The following is a 16007-nucleotide window of genomic DNA, read 5'->3' as shown; positions in this document are numbered from 1 at the left end:
ACTACTCAGATGGTTTGAAAACAACTGGGAGACCTAATGGAAAATACTCAGAAAAGGTCATCTTGTAGCAGAATTTTCCAAGACCTAGCACTGGATGGACAACAGAAAGCAGCAGGATCCCACACTTGCCGGCAAGACGGTGGTTTTCCCCAGACAAATCGCACTTCGTGTTCCCAAGGGGGGCAGGAAGCTTGGGTTGTACACATCGTGTCACATGCTACCGACGAAGCACAGGCGAACAGACAGCGCCTGTCTTCATGGGCTCACCTGCTTCCTTCAGAGAAAGGAAGGGAAATTTCGAGAAGAGGCAGAAGAAAAAGTCTATGGATGGTACCATCTGCTCTTAGAGCCTAGAAGGTAGCAAATGCTATTTCAGAGGGGTCCCAGAAAAACTTTTACGGGGAAGGGTACATTCAGAGTGTGAGTCTAAGTGTGATTTATAGAAGTGAGAAATGTTGGGACCTGAATTTCCAAAGTTCCCTATGAAAAAGATGTCCTTTTGGAGAAAACAAATGGCAAATTCTCTGTTAAGTGACTGGAATGTGACCAAATAACATGAAGAGAACTCTTTCAAATATCAAGACCATAAACTATGCTACTGAACATGTTCTCCTAGAACTAAATGGTGAATGTTATTCTTGGTGAAATTTTATAAGGGTTGTATACAACAATTTATATGAAAAAAGTAAAAAATAACTGAATATATATGCATTTAGAAACAAAGACTGGAAGGTTACATGCCGAAACAGTGTGTTCTTTGGCTCATAGGGTCATGGGTGGTTTTATTACCTATTTTAGTAACTGCTACAACAAGAAAAGCTTTATTTATTTATGAACACACACATAGACACCAATAGATACCACAGTAAACAAGAGGCTATACTGTCTTTTTATGTAAGATGAATACAGCAAATTTCAGAACATTTTACTGCCCTTTTAAATCTCAAGAGCCATCACTGACCTCTACATCCTCCAAGAATTGCAAACTTCCCCCCCCCCCCCACCAAATGAATGTATACATACAGTTTCTTTAAGTACTGCTGTTGAGATTAAGAATTGTGTTTATCTGCTGACTAAATGGACACAGGGAAGACATCGATAGTTCAGCTATGCTACCAGGGGAAGCCAAACAGAAGCCAGGCACTGCCCTTCCAGCACCGAGATGAACAAGCCTGAGTTGTGGGAAAGAGATCAGACTTCTTTGGACCTAACTTCCTCCAGGGTAAAGCAAGTGAGAACGTCAACCAACCTTACCAACTGGAAGAATGAAGGGAAATCATGCAAAAGGCTTCGAAGGGGTGAATTCTAAAGTCACTATCATAAGCCAAGTAGATCCACAAGTAATAAAAATGTACTATGGCATCAATTCACATTTTCTCATTGTGATATTCATTCTGCTTTGTACTTGATCTCTAGATTCAAGCATTTTAATGGAAACATTTTGGCTTCTTCCTTAGCATTCTAACACACACTATGTCACTAATCCACATGTCATTGAACACATGGGATTCTTTAGAATTTTGCATTGCAAAATGTTTGCTTAAAAACAACATTGGTGTTGAATTAGGTAATGCAATGTTCAAGGAGCAAGGAACTCTTACATATATTGAGAGAGAGACAGATAAACAAAGAGAGACAGAGAGAGAGACTGATTCACTGATTGAGACAATCGGGTAGTTAATTCATGGAGACCACTAAAAGCCATGGAAAGACTGAGAACTTGGTCTGGGGCTACTCATAGATTCCAAACAGAATAAAACTACTCCTGAGCACATTTTCATCTAAGGCCCCACTAACTTTCTTTCTTATTCTAAAATATATCAATACATAATCCTAAATGCTGGACTCAAAAATTATTGCTGACTTTAACCCAATAAACTCATCATCTAGAGTTTGTATTCAGGAAATGATCAGAGAGACTCACAAAGATTTATCTAAAAAGATGTTCAACACAGTATTATTTAAAGAAGATAAAAATTGTTTCCAATTTTTTGGAACAATTTTGGAAACAAAAATCTGAACTAAGAACAGAGGACTGAGCAAACATTGTTAGAGCGACAAGATGAAAAATTATAACTCCATTAAAAATGGGTGTAGTGAAGAACATTTAGTGATGGATATAAGATGTGCAAAGCAGGACAGAACTGTACATAGAATATAAACTCATTGTTAAAAAATAGGTATATGTATATATCACACTCATACATCATACACCCAAAGACTAAAAGGTCATGTATTAAAATATTCTTTCTGAATGTTAGGATTAATAAGTGATTCATATTCTTATTTTCAGTCTTTCCCAAGTTTTCCAGATTTTACATACAACTACGATTATAAACAGAGAAGCATTACTCATAGTGTGCTTGGACAATGATATGTATTTATTAGCTTTAGTGCAGTGCTAGATTAAAAAATAACTGGAGTTTGTTCTAGCTCTCTCTTGCCTCAATGACTACCATTTCTACTCAAGTGTCTGTGCTATAAATTACTGGGCCATGGCCTTGATTGAAAATAGGATAAAAAAAGCTGTTAGAGCCTCTCTCAAGCAAAGCTGAATAGAAGCATACAATTTCGCATATAATTTCAAGCAGTCTCTGAAACCTTAACCAATAACCCTAAAAAGCCAATTCTATTGAAGTCTATGAACCTCAGATTAAATCATCTTGTCCAAGCACATGGCTATAGTGTTAGATGCAACTCCTAGGGTGAGGCTGACTTCCGCTGTTTGTGCCTCTGGTAAGGACAGTGCATGTAAGATACTGTATCTGCAAACAGAGAGGGTAATGAGAAAGATCAAGCAGAAAGAGAAAAGTTTCATTGCTTGCTTCTTCTTCCTTCTTGGGAAGATCTAAAGGGCACATCTAAAAATTTTGTGAAGAGGGAAACTGCATTAAAGAACTTTGCAGAACACTGATATCTACCAGCAAAAATGTTGCTGCATGAAAGAATAATGCACCTAGTAGGGTAATGCTTTTATGGGCGGGGAGGGGGGCGGACAGTAGGAAGATGGATCAAAATACTAAGAGATACACGAGGTACAGATGTGGAGGGGTGCAGGAAGGTGCAAGATTTCCCCAGCCATGCAGAAGTGATGATTACTTCACTGCGAACCAGTGAAGTGACACAACTAACATTAATGGCCAGTATCCCTTCTTAAAAAAGCCACCCATGGGGCACCTGGGTGGCTCAGTCAGTTAAGCGTCTGCCTTCAGCTCAGGTCATGATCCCAGGGTCCTGGGATCGGGCCCCGCATCAGGCTCCCTGCTCAGCTGGGAGCCTGCTTCTCCCTCTCCCTCTGCCCCTCCCACCGTGCACGCCCTCTCTCTCTCTCAAATAAATAAAATCTTAAAAAAAAAAAAAAAAAGCCACCTGCATCATCTCTACCAACTAGTTTTTTGTTTGTTTGGCTTGCTTAATACAAAACATATAAATCATGATGAAATTTAAACTGTACTTACGCGACTGATAAAATGCTAAGGACAGTCCAGAAAACTGAAAAAAGGTAGAAACACTGAGCCCTAACTTTTTCCATTGGGGACTGGAAGGAAATTAGGGAAAATTCACTCCCTCATTTCACCAAACTGTACTAAAGGCCTGCTATGTGCCAAGAGCTGGCATGAATTAAAGCAATGAGTAAGATCTACAAGGTCCTGTTTTCACAGTGCTCACATTCTGTGGGAAAGCAGAGAATATACAACTTAGCAAATAATCCCCGAGGAATAGCTTCAGTGAAGAAAACAAAGCAGGATGACAGAACAGGCTGTGCCTGGGATGCACGGCTAGTTTATCCTGGGGGGTCAAGCACATCTTTCTTGAAGAGCCAGTATCTGAGTGAGGACCTGAATCATGAGAAGGAACCACCCATGTGACTACTCACCCATACAAGATTTATTGAGCTCTGCCATATGCCTACCGAAGCACTGCCGAAGAGATAAAGGTAAATCAGATATGGCCCTGACCTGGATGAGTTCACAGTCTGTCTTAAAAAAAAAAAGAAAGAAAGAAAAAAGCAACAGTGATAATTGAGCATGGTCAGTGCTCAGCGCCCTGCCGGAAAGAAGCATGATCGCTCTGGGGAGCGTGCGAAAAGAAAGCTAATCCAATGTGAAGACGAGGGTGGAGGGGACGAGCTTAACATTGAAGGAGGGTTGGCATTTAATCACAGGGTCAGGAGGTTGGGAGCAATATGCGATGACTGATGCTTGATTGAAAAATGATGAGCTTTTTAAAAGTCTGTTCTTTTTTTTAAGCTAAATCAGGGTGCCAGCATAACCTCAAGGCCAAGTTTCAACTAGAGTACATTCTCACTGAAGGACCTTACAAATGTTGTATATCACAAAATTGGATCCATAAAGCAAAATTAAAAAATGGTTCTAGTTTAGACATGCTTGCCTTTTTTTTTTTTTTCTTCTTCCTCTGGTCCAATACCATTCTCAACCCTGCGGTATAATATTTCAATGCAAATATGATACAGGATGCCAAGAACAAGAGCATCAGACCCAATGTCTCCAAAAAGATGAAGACACGCTCTCCTTTGGGGACCTAATAATGGTCATTACGAAATATTGGCCAACATAATTTAGAGAGATGGTTGGACCTCAGATCCATGGAGTAAGTAGCTCCCGAGGTGCGTCAGCTGTGGCATTTGGTAAGAAGAACATAGCTGCCCAGCTTTATAGTGACAGAGAAGTCAGCTTCAATTACACAGTATATTCAGCCTAATAAGTATGTCCCAAAAAGAAATAAATGGCTTGCAAGTCTGCCGGCTGCTAATACTTTACAGGGCCTTTCACCTCAAAGTCATAAGCCTTGAACTGGCACAGGTGAGGAGAGACCCAAAGTCATTAATACTTTGAGCCACTCAAAAGTACTGTCACCGTGTAATTCCTGAGCGATAAATGGTCACTTCAGAAATGGCGTCAACGGAACAGCACAGATAGTGCTATTGTTGTTGACTCCCCCAAATATGTGAAATATACCACAAAGGGTCAAAAACTTGGCTTCTCCTCTCATTTGTATATTTAAAAAGGGGGGTGGGGTCTTCCAAGGCTACAGCTGAGAGTAAAATTAACAAGAACTGAGAGCTTGCCTTGGTTGATATACACTCATTCTTCTTAACTGCTGTCTGCATTAAGTACTAATATCATTCCTATTTTACAGATAAGAAAACTGGGACACTGATGAATCAGTAACATGGCCATGGTCACACAGTCAGGTGAGCAGCTGAGAGGAGACTTGGTCTAATGCCAAGACTGTGCTTTTTAACATTGAAATACACAGTCTCATTGAGAGGTGATTAATCCATTTTGGATCACATCCCATTATGAAGGGATGTTTACACATAAAAAATACATTCATAAAAAGTTTGCCTACAGCTTCATGGGTATCATCCTGTAGGTCAACAGGTCAAGGTATCTTGAACCCATAATTGTGATGTGGGTTTAGGAACAGAATTCCCTTTCTAGAGATAGCATGGGAGTCTAGGCATAGCCAATCAGGTTCTTAACATGGTCTCTGATATTTTACCCCAAGTCACAGTACCTAAATCATTGACCATTCAGGGCTATGCATAATAAAAATATAACAAGATGGGTCTCTGAATTGGGGGCAATGAAGCAAGTCTTTAGAGCTACACAACTAATAGTCTGGCTGATCACAGCCAAGCCCTATGAAGCACAGTTTCCAAAGTGGGTAGGAGCTTTTTCTCCCTGGCATATGTATTCTGACACTACCTAATAAGACGATTTTTAAAAAAAAACTGGGTGCAGGAAAAGGATGGAGTGAGTAGAGTGAGTTACGGTGTCTTCTTTCCAGAGGGGAAAGAAAAAGAACTTGTCAACTGAAAAATACCACTAATTTGTCATGATGTACCATGAGGCCAATCTTTCTTCTCCAGAGAATATTCCTACGAAGGTCTACTTTTTAGGGGTGAAATTGAGCCAGTTTCTCAAGTGGTTCCAGGGAAGCTCTCTATGTTGGTTGAAAATATTTGTCATTTGGGTATTTAGGTGTACGGTCTTATCTTAGTCTATCAATGCTTCTACCTCTGAGGAAGACTCTCTACCTGCCAGACTGAGAGCTTGACTTTCCTACCACCTGTATTTCAAATTGGAATTGGTTTTTGTGTAGAGGCTTAAGGGTTGGCCCTGTTACCCGTTCCTCTTATTCCCCTCGCTCACTGAGGTCTGCCTGGGATAGGAGATGCTACTTGTAGCCTGGAAGCTCCAAGGCAGTTCCTCTAACGCTCGAAGTTTGACTTTTAGCTGCTTAGGATGTGTAGGGAGGATTATGAAAGAATAGCTCAAAATAGCTCATTGAAAGAAAAAACCAATAAGGATTCCTCTTCTGGGTTGGACAAACAGGATGCTGTGTGGGCCCTTCTTTGAAGGCCACTGGCCCCAAAGGGAAACCTATCACTGTAATTGGTGCTGAGAAGTTTCTAGGTTAAAAAAAAATACATGCCAGGATCCTTTTATTCATGGTTACTGACTTTTAGGATGATTTTTATCCTGGCTGCTTTATTTTTAGCAATGTAAGTTAGGCCCAGGACCAACAAAGAGATCCAGGAGAGTAACCTGAACTGATTTAACCTGATAGGACACTAAACCCCTGGAATTGAAGGCCCTTTTGTAGGCTTCTCTTTCCTACCACATAGGTTTCCAAAATGTATCCTGAACCCATCCATGTCCGTCTATCTCCACTGCCACTAGCTTTTCTTGCCTAGATGACTGTAAGAACCTAGGAATTGGTCTCTACTTTATTCTTCATCCCCTTTAACCCATTATCCACAGAGAGGCCAGAAACCTCTTTCTACAGCATAAATCAGATTATATGGTCTTCAGGATACATGTTTCTGTGGCTGCCCAACACAGGTTCAATGAAGTATAAGCTCTTTTCTGTGTCCCACAAAGCCTTCCTCGACCTCAGCCTTCCTGCCCCTGTGATTTCATTTTCTACCACTCTTACCCTTGCCCATGCTCCAGCCAGACAGGCACTTTCCACTTCTGGACTAATTCCTTCCATTTCTCTGGACATTTTCACTGGCTGTGCCCTCTGCCTGGAACACTGTGCCTGCAGACCTCCACATGTGGCTTCTTGTCACTCAGGGCTCTCTTCAAATGTCACTACTTCTGAGAAGCCATCCAGGAATCCATGCCATCAGCAGATCCAAAGTGAGCCTTCTTCTTCTTCTTCTTTCTTTTAAGAGTTTATTTTTAAGCAATCTCTACACCCAGCATGGGGCTCGAACTCATGACTCCGAGACCAAGAGTCGCGAGCTCTACCGACTGAGCCAGCCAGGCGCCCCTCGAGGTGAGCCTTCTTATCACACTTTACTCATGCAGCCCAGTTTCATTGTTTTCACAGACCCTGTGATTCTCTCAGGTTATTCTGTTTACTTGTCTATTGTTTATTTTGTTAATTGTTATCATTTCCTTACTTACTGTCTTCATTTCAGGGACCTGGTCTATCTGACTGTAGGGCTAGTCTCCAGCCCTAAAACAGTATCTGGCCCCCAGTTCAGCAAATACCTTCTGGATGAATGTGTGAATGTGCAGAGCTTATGAAATGCATTTGTATCTTGCGGGCTGCAGGAAGGGCTGATGAGGCAAAGGGGAGGGGCAGCTTGGTCTTTTTTTTGATCGTAGTCATTGCTGCTGTGACTCTCGATCCTTGGGATGCTCCTTGATTGACTGGTGAGCTGTCAGGCTCAGCTCAACTCACGGCTGCCTCCCTCCGTGCAGAGAGCAAGATCCCACTTGTGCCACCTTGTGTTCTAAATTCCCATCACAACGGATGGCTCCGCTATCAGAATCAACTGAAGACTCACAAAGAAACTCCGTAGCTCTCAGCTCCAGCAAATGGATATGTTCTCAGGCACTCTTTCAGAGTCTCAGTAATTCTTCAGTTAAGGATACCTTCACATCTTTCCTTAGAAAAGCAACTTGTATGCCAACACTGGGTTAAAAGACTCTAGATGCCTTCCCCTTCCCCACAAAAAGCAAACAGACACTGATGAAAAAGAATATTTCAGGTCCTTTCCTTCAGCTCAATGCATGAATCTCTTGAGCAGTTTTAACAGCCTTATTGGCATGACGATCACTTTTCTGTCACCATGCACTTTCTGCAAAATGGGAGGGAAACTTGCTCTGTAAGGGTGTCTATAATTTGGTCATTTCAATTAACTTTATTATCAGACTGTTTAATTGTTATTGAAGCCAGCCGGCACCATATCAAACTTTACTTCAATCTCTTATATTTAGGAAACCATATTAGCTTTGGAAAACACAGGACATGGTTAACAACAGCAAGGCGATCCAACTTGGGAGTCCTGCAGCACTACATTATTCAAACTGTCTGGAAGTCAGACCTAAAGAGCCATTTACTGAAGGGTCAGGTTTTTCCATAGAGCAAAGGACATGGGATGAACAGCCCCATTCATCTCCCATGGCGATATTAGATGTCTTTAAAATCTTCTTGTTGAAACAATATCTGAACTGGTCTAAGTGATTATGTGAATTACGAAGAAAAAAAAGCTGTTTGCTCGACTTTGTCAATTTCTAATGAATTGCTGCCCAATATAGCTTTGGGAAGTAGCGGAAATTTAGGCTTTGTTCAACTATTAGATTTCAGGTTTTGGTGAGTCAATACTCATTTTGCCAATTGCATTTGCTTAAAGGCAGAAAATGGGAATCTGTTTTACCGCCCCCCCCAACACACACACACCCCAACACACACACACTGTCCCACTCAGGATGAATCTCAATTAGAAATAATTTTTATAGGTCAAGTACATTTAAGATGCAGGGAAAATTCAAGAATTGCAAGGTTATTTAATGAAATATTTTATCTGGGAACAAGATGTATCACAGGGCACTACCTTGAAGGAATACTTTGTATTTATGGCAGGGAAGGGTAAGTATTAGAAATTCACACTGGAAATGAAATACATCCTCATCCAGGAAGTATTTTCAGAGAGGAAGATACTCAACAAATTTCTCACAGTGGAGATCTAATACCAGGATCTTTTGCTTCCTCTCCTGTCTGATTTTGGCTGGTTCCTGTTGCTCTAATCAGGCTTAGAGTCAACTCAGATGGAGAACTTAATGCAAGAAAACACACTGGAAATGGATTTTTTAAAGCTATCATGAAGTTTCTGAGACTGCTTTTTACATACAAGAAATCAGCCATGGATATTTCAGGGTGCCCCATGCATGGCTCACCCAGTTTTTCCCTTGCTACTGAAGTTAACATTCTCAGGACAAAAGAATTCATGGAAGAATCTGACTGATAAAGGTGGTATTATGTAAGGGCAACCCCTAGGAGAGTTGTGGATCTATAGTTGGGTCTTGAACCCAAATGTAGCTTCGTAAGAGGCCATGGAAGCAATGGTCAGAGAAGGGGAAAGTTCCCGTTCCCTTTCCTATGGTTTGGATTCCAGACCCCCACTCACATATTACTTCAGAGGCTTCTCCTTCCTTTCCTGTCTTCCCAACCTCCTGAGGGCTTCCTGCCCTGCATCAGTGATTCCTAGATTTGAGATTTCATGAACCACCAAATTTTCACAAGACAGGTTTGAGCAAATGACCACAATCTGCCAATTCCTTCTTTTGCAAACTACAAATATTAAAAAGGGGGACTAATAATGATCAACTACCATTCCGTAAGTAAAAGTATATATTAGCAGAAATAAAAGCCAGGAAGGACATGATCTCTAAAGGAGAGTGCTTTGCACCTTGGAAAAACTTCGTGACTAGTACTGTTCTGTCCTGGTTTCAGTAAAGTTTACTGAAAACCTTGTCATCACAGATCAGAAGGAACACACCCCCAGCTACTTTTTCCCTTGAGGTTCCTCCTTTTTGCCTTTCCTTATCTCTTCTCTATCGCAGAAAATTAGGCCAGAAGTATTGAGAAGCAGGACCACCTGAGTAACTCCACCTCCTTTCTCTTAAATTCTATCTAATCTGCAGGACCAAGAACAGCCTCCATCAGGATAGGTCAGCACGGCAGCTACCATGAGCGCTCCTCTTGTTCCGTCCTCACGATAGGGCTGAGGAAGGTGGAGCTGGAGGGCAATGCAGAAGCCCAGGGACAGGACCCACGGCTGGCCCGGGATGCACTGTTGGCTAGTGGCAGAGAAGAGGACAGAGCGTGACTCTGACAACAGGTGAAGCTGCTACTTCCATTCCTGAGCAGAAGCAATGACTGAGAAGAAATGGGGACTTCTCAGATGAAATTTCTTCCATCCAAGTTCAACCAAAAGTAATCCACAAACTGATTTCATTTGCACTTAAAAAAAAAAAAAAAAAAGAACATAGCATTTCCAATAGCAAAAACAAGATGGGTGCCAAAGGGATGAAAGCAGTGCTTCCCAAACGAACTTGATGTTGCTCTTCAGGGGACACTGGCCAAGTCTGAAGACACTGTTGGATATTCCCATGAGGGAGGAGGAGAGGCTGCTCCCAGCAGCGAGTGGGTACAGACCAGGGATGCTGCCAAGAAGACTGTGATGCACAGGAAAAGAATTACCCAGTCCATGACCTCAACAGTGCGTAGTTTGAGAAATTCTGAGATTAAAAAACAACCATTTCTAGGGCGCCTGGGTGGCTCAATCGGTTAAGCGTCCGATTCTTGGTTTCAGCTCCGGTCATGATCTCAGGGTCGTGAGATGGGAGCCCTGAGCCGGGCTCTGCACTCAGCAGGGAGTCTGCTTGAGATTCTCTCTCTCCCTCTCCCTCTGCCCCTCCCCACCCGATTATGCATGCTCGCTCTCTTTCTCTCTAAAACAAATAAATGAATCTCTAAAAAACAACTGTTTCTTCCTTCTTCAATAGCCAAGTCTAAGTGAAAGTTGCTCTGCAGGGGAGCAAACTACAAAAAATCCTATTAATCAATGGGCAGTTCTGTGATTTTTTAATGCAATCATTTCCCACTTTGGTACATGGTATCTATGGCACAAGTAATCACAGAGAACATTTTGAAAATTAGAACCAACATACATTTCTATCTAAGGGAGCACTGACCTCATTCCAGCTATCTTCAGATGATTTTAAGGAACTGATTAGTGTTTATGCAACTATACAAAAGCTTTTTAAAACACAGCTTTTTAGATGAATACAGCATGCCAGAGCCCTTGAACATATCAACTGCCAAAATACAAGTCTAATAAAAACTCAGGTTGCTGCATTAGGTGAGTTGACAGCCAACACAAGGGACAGAAAGGGACTCCCTCTATCATGAGTCTTATAACTGGATCATGTAGGGCTCCCTAGTTATCACCACGGCTGCTCTATGATTCGGTGCAAAAGGATCCTTTGAACAACTTTGCCGCATGAGAAAATGGGGAGGCTGTGATTGACCACAGTGTACTTTAAATGTTTACATGCATGTCATTCATCTCTAATGAGAGATTAGCACAGTGCTGAAGTTCACTGAACGAAAGAAAGAATGAACAGCATTGACTGCACATGGCGAGAAACAAAAAAATGTTGAGAATATTCAAAACACAATAAGAACAGGAGTGTGCAATAAACCCAGGTAATAACTCGGCACAAAAAAAGGCATGTTCCAAGTTGCCAGTGGAAACACAAGATTCCTAAGGACTCAGTGCTATCTCAAAGACATTAAGATTCTACCAAGATTTCTGAACCCAACAGGATTATGTTCACAGATAGGGGATGTGATTAATATCTGAGCAGGAATACAAACGGGAAATACCAGGTTAGGGATAGATGGGGGAACATTTTTAAAACTGCAGGTGGCAATGCAAAGACAGGCTCAATCAAAACCATGTCAACGACTTTACTCCAGATGGTGGTAAAGAACGTGTGATTTAATTCGAGGGAAATGAAGGAAGGTGAAAAAAATATTACACAGAGTAAACACTCTGCTTCAGATCACAGTTTTGGAAACGTTCAGAACTGAAAAACACTTCACACAGAGGCTACAAAGATGCCTCTTGCAATAGAGAGAAACTCAATGCAGTAAGGTCGCAAAACTATCATCAGAGAAGGGAGAAGCTACCATAGTAACGTACCTCACATAGGAGGTGGTAACTAATAAATTAATTTTCACATGGAACCAAAGTAAGATAGTAAGAAAATTAACTCCAAAGTTAAGAAAAAACGGTCTGAAGATACCTTGTTTCTTCTGTTGAAAAAAAAAAGTATAAATTAAACCAAAAAGAAAGGAAAGCTAGTCAGTTCCTAGAATTTTGAGACAATGAAGGCAAAAGGTGATTCCTAGAAAATGCATCCATGGCAAGTCTGTGCATCTACACTGGTGTCTTCATGCACGCTGTTTTTGGGTCTCAAACTCAGCTGCCTGTGGGCTATGCGCCGGGGCGGGCCAGAGTATGCCAGGCCGGATGGAAGACAGAAGGATATGGGAGGACTGTGGTGAGCTGGAATTGTTGGTGCCAAGTAAATGCATTCAAATTTTTAAAAATTTTAAGAGACTACTGAAAAATACATGAGTGGGTCAGACCGATATTGCCCGTGGACTACCAGTTTGCAACTCCAAAAGCTTTTTATACTTCCAAGCTCTGGTCTAGTAGTTCTCATACAGGGCAAATTTGCCCCCAAGGGGTCATTTGTCAATGTCTAGAGACATTTTTTGTTGTCACAATTCAGGGTGTGGTGGGGTGTGGAGGGTATGCTATTGGCATCTACTGGGTAGAGACCAGAGATGCTGCTGCAAATCCTACAATGCACAGGAAAGACCCCGGAGCAAGAAAGAATTATCTGGCTCAAAAGATCGATAGTGCTGCCAACTGAGACACTGTGTTAGCCTCGTGTCATGCAAAAAGTCTCTACTGTCACCCCCCCCCCCACGCAGTCACCTGTTACCCACACCTGTGCCACAGATTTAGACTACATGTTACTGCTGGTAAAATTCATGTGTTATTCTTGTCTCCCTAATTACATTGCGAGTACCCTTGTTTTCTCTCTCCTTATCTTAGAGCTTGCACAAAGGATGTGCTCAATTCTTTTTTTTTAAAGATTTTATTTATTTATTCATAAGAGACAGAGAGAGAGAGAGAGAGAGAGAGAGAGAGGCAGAGGGAGAAGCAGGCTCCCCGCTGAGCAGGGAGCCCGATGCGGGACTCGATCCCAGGAGTCTGGGATCATGACCTGAGCCGAAGGCAGATGCTTAACCATCTGAGCCACCCAGGCACCCAGGATGTGCTCAATTCTTGATTAAGACCAGGAATGATTCAACTGGGAAGCAGCTTGTCATAAATACTATTTGAACTATGAAATTCAACAGAGAAGAAAAACAGCTAAACATAGCTCACACTCTGAAGCACACTCACTGATAGGACAAATGGCTCCTACATGGAGCTCTCCTGCCCTAACCTCGCCATGACAGAACCCCAGACCCCAGAAAACTGCCCGTATTTCTGCTCACTTGGATGTCACATGGGTATCCCACAATTTACATGCATGAGAAGGAACCCTGAATTCCTGAGTTCAAGGCCTACCCACTCTTCCTTCAGTAGCCAAATCCTAGCAAACTGCCCATGTGTCCATCCAAGTGTCCAGGCTAAAACCCAGCGGTCATTTTTGGCTCCTCCCCTTTCCCTTCCTTCTTCAGGAGAGGTCGGCAAAATACAGCCTGTGGACCAAACATTAGTTTTCTTGGGACACAAGCGATCTATTTGCTTATGTGTCATCTGCTACAAGGACAGAGTAGAGTGGTGGGGACAGACCGTAGAGCCCATGAAGCTACGGTATTTACCATCTGGCGCTTTACAGGAGAAGTCTGTGGACCTCTATTCGGCAGCCCGCTCTCAAGTCCTGTTGACTCTCCTAAAGCCATCCTCAATCCCTCACTCCCTCTGTCACCACTGGTGTCACTCTGGTCCAAGCTGCCAAGGCCCTTCTCAAACCACTGCAGTGGCCCTGAGAGGCCTCCCTCCTCCACACCTGTTCTTCTAGAATACACTCTATACATATATGCAGAGGGATGGTCAAAGACTGTCAGTGACAGCTTATCCCTTCCCTGCTTCACTGACACAGGCCCTCACACTGAAAATGAAATTGGAGCTCCTGGTCCCAGGCTGCAATCTCTGAGGGCCATCCCCACGCCCCTCGCTCCCCTTCCATCAGTCTCCCTGGCCTCTGTTCCATTTCTTCCTTAGGGCCTCTGCACTAACTGTCCCCTCTTTCTGGAATAGTTGCTCCCTTTGTGGCCTCCTTCACGGCGGGCGGGGGGGGGGGGGGGGCGGGTCACTCCAATTTTCTCGCCCAATCAAAAGGAGCTCCTGGGTGGCTCAGTCATTAAGCGTCTGCCTTCGGCTCAGGTCATGATCCCAGGATCCTGGGATTGAGCCCTGCATCGGGCTCCCTGCTCAGCGGGAAGCCTGCTTCTCCCTCTCCCACTCCCCCTGCTTGTTTTCCCTCTCTCGCTGTGTCTCTGTCAAATAAGTAAATAAAATCTTAAAAAAAAAAAAACAAACAAGAATAAAAGGAGCCCTCTCACTCGGACCCTACCACTCCTGCTCACTTTACCTGGTTTTGGTTTCTTTATTATCTGTGGCCGGTAGTTTCCTGTTCATCTATTTATTTCTGTCCTATCCCTCCTTCCTCTAGAATAAAAGCTTCATGAAATCAGGAGCTTGTTTGTTCTGCTCTATTCCTAGTGTCTAGACCATGTTCCCCTCAGAAGAGAAAACAAAGCAACTGTTTCACATTCAAATTCATCCCCATCAGGAGAAGAACAGGATGATAATTCTACAGTCTGCTAACATGCCAAGAATTCTAACCTGAATTTCCTATACTCTTTCAGAAAGGGGAGGGGATGTCACCACTCCTTAATGAGAATTACAAATCACACACACAGTTGTGATAAATAATGCACAAAAGCAAACACCTCAGTGCGTTAGTTTACCTTCAAGGAGGTTGAGACATTCCTTTACCAAAAAAAAAAGGCAGGAGTTTAGGTGTGTTTACCACTGTGCATTGTGATTATAATAGGAATAAAACTGAAACCATCCAATTAAGTCTAAAACTGTATAAATGTGACAGAAAGTAAGTGAAACCCGCTTAGGTTTAAAAATTATAAGACCAAAATTCTGTTAAAAATTTTTAAGACCAAAACCCAGAGTTCCTTAAGATGCTGAAAGTGGGAGGTAATTTTTAGGCTTTGTATAATAAAAGACCGAACTAAAATAGAGATACTTTTATATTTGTCTCATCTCTTGCTATATCACCTCGAATATAAATGTGACCTAATATTCTATAAAGAATTCTCAAATAAAATCCTTGATAACTTTAAACTATAACAATAAACCAAATTAGCTACTTAAAACTGTATTAGTAATAAAGACCAGAAGGCTCCTTACTAGCAAATGCAAATACCCTCCGGTTTAGCACTGTGGAAGGGCTAGGAAGTTTGCTAATTTTAACATGAACAATTTTCAACAGCTAGGAAGATAGGAGGTGGGGTGCTGGATCTGACAAGAGGACTTGAATTCTAAAACTGTGAAGGAAACTAAGCGTCATAGGTAAGCAGGGAGGTCAATTACTTTGAGACTTTGAGATACCGAATCAAATACACCAAGGGGAGGGACGTCAACATCTTCCCTTTTAAACAGTTTTGCCAAATTGTAAGTTGCTGATAGCTATGTGGCAGATTATACATTTATATAAATATAAGTATAAATAAATATAAATATAAATATATATATATATAAGAATTTAGGGTGAATTTTCCCATGTTTTAAAGTTTCTTCCCCTTTTTGGATTATGGATACTTTACATTTTGAAACAATTGAAATTAAGCTCCTTAGACAATGTCAGTCCCGTATTCAAAGATGAGATACTTCTTAGCTAGGTGGAGGCCCTATAATTCCCCTTAAAACTTGATGAGGCTGTCTCACTCGAACAGAGCAGACAGCCCCAGGTGCTAATACTTGTAAGTCTTTTAAGTTCTCTGAGTCTCAATTCCTGCCTACCCCCTACTACCCAATTAATACATGCAAAGAGCTTAGACTGGTGCCTATACAT

At 42.0% G+C, this 16007-nt stretch overlaps 1 protein-coding gene across 13 annotated transcripts in view; it reads right to left on the bottom strand.

Moving 5' to 3' along the window:
• The window catches only part of MAGI1 (membrane associated guanylate kinase, WW and PDZ domain containing 1), a 604684-nt gene that overhangs the window by 48120 nt on the left and 540557 nt on the right, over nt 1–16007 (bottom strand). The gene's annotated exons all lie outside the window — the stretch shown is intronic.

Source organism: Halichoerus grypus, chromosome 1 (assembly GCF_964656455.1).
Source record: "Halichoerus grypus chromosome 1, mHalGry1.hap1.1, whole genome shotgun sequence".
In the NCBI taxonomy this organism is placed as follows: Eukaryota; Metazoa; Chordata; class Mammalia; order Carnivora; family Phocidae; genus Halichoerus; species Halichoerus grypus.
This window is presented reverse-complemented; position numbering and strand designations above follow the sequence as displayed.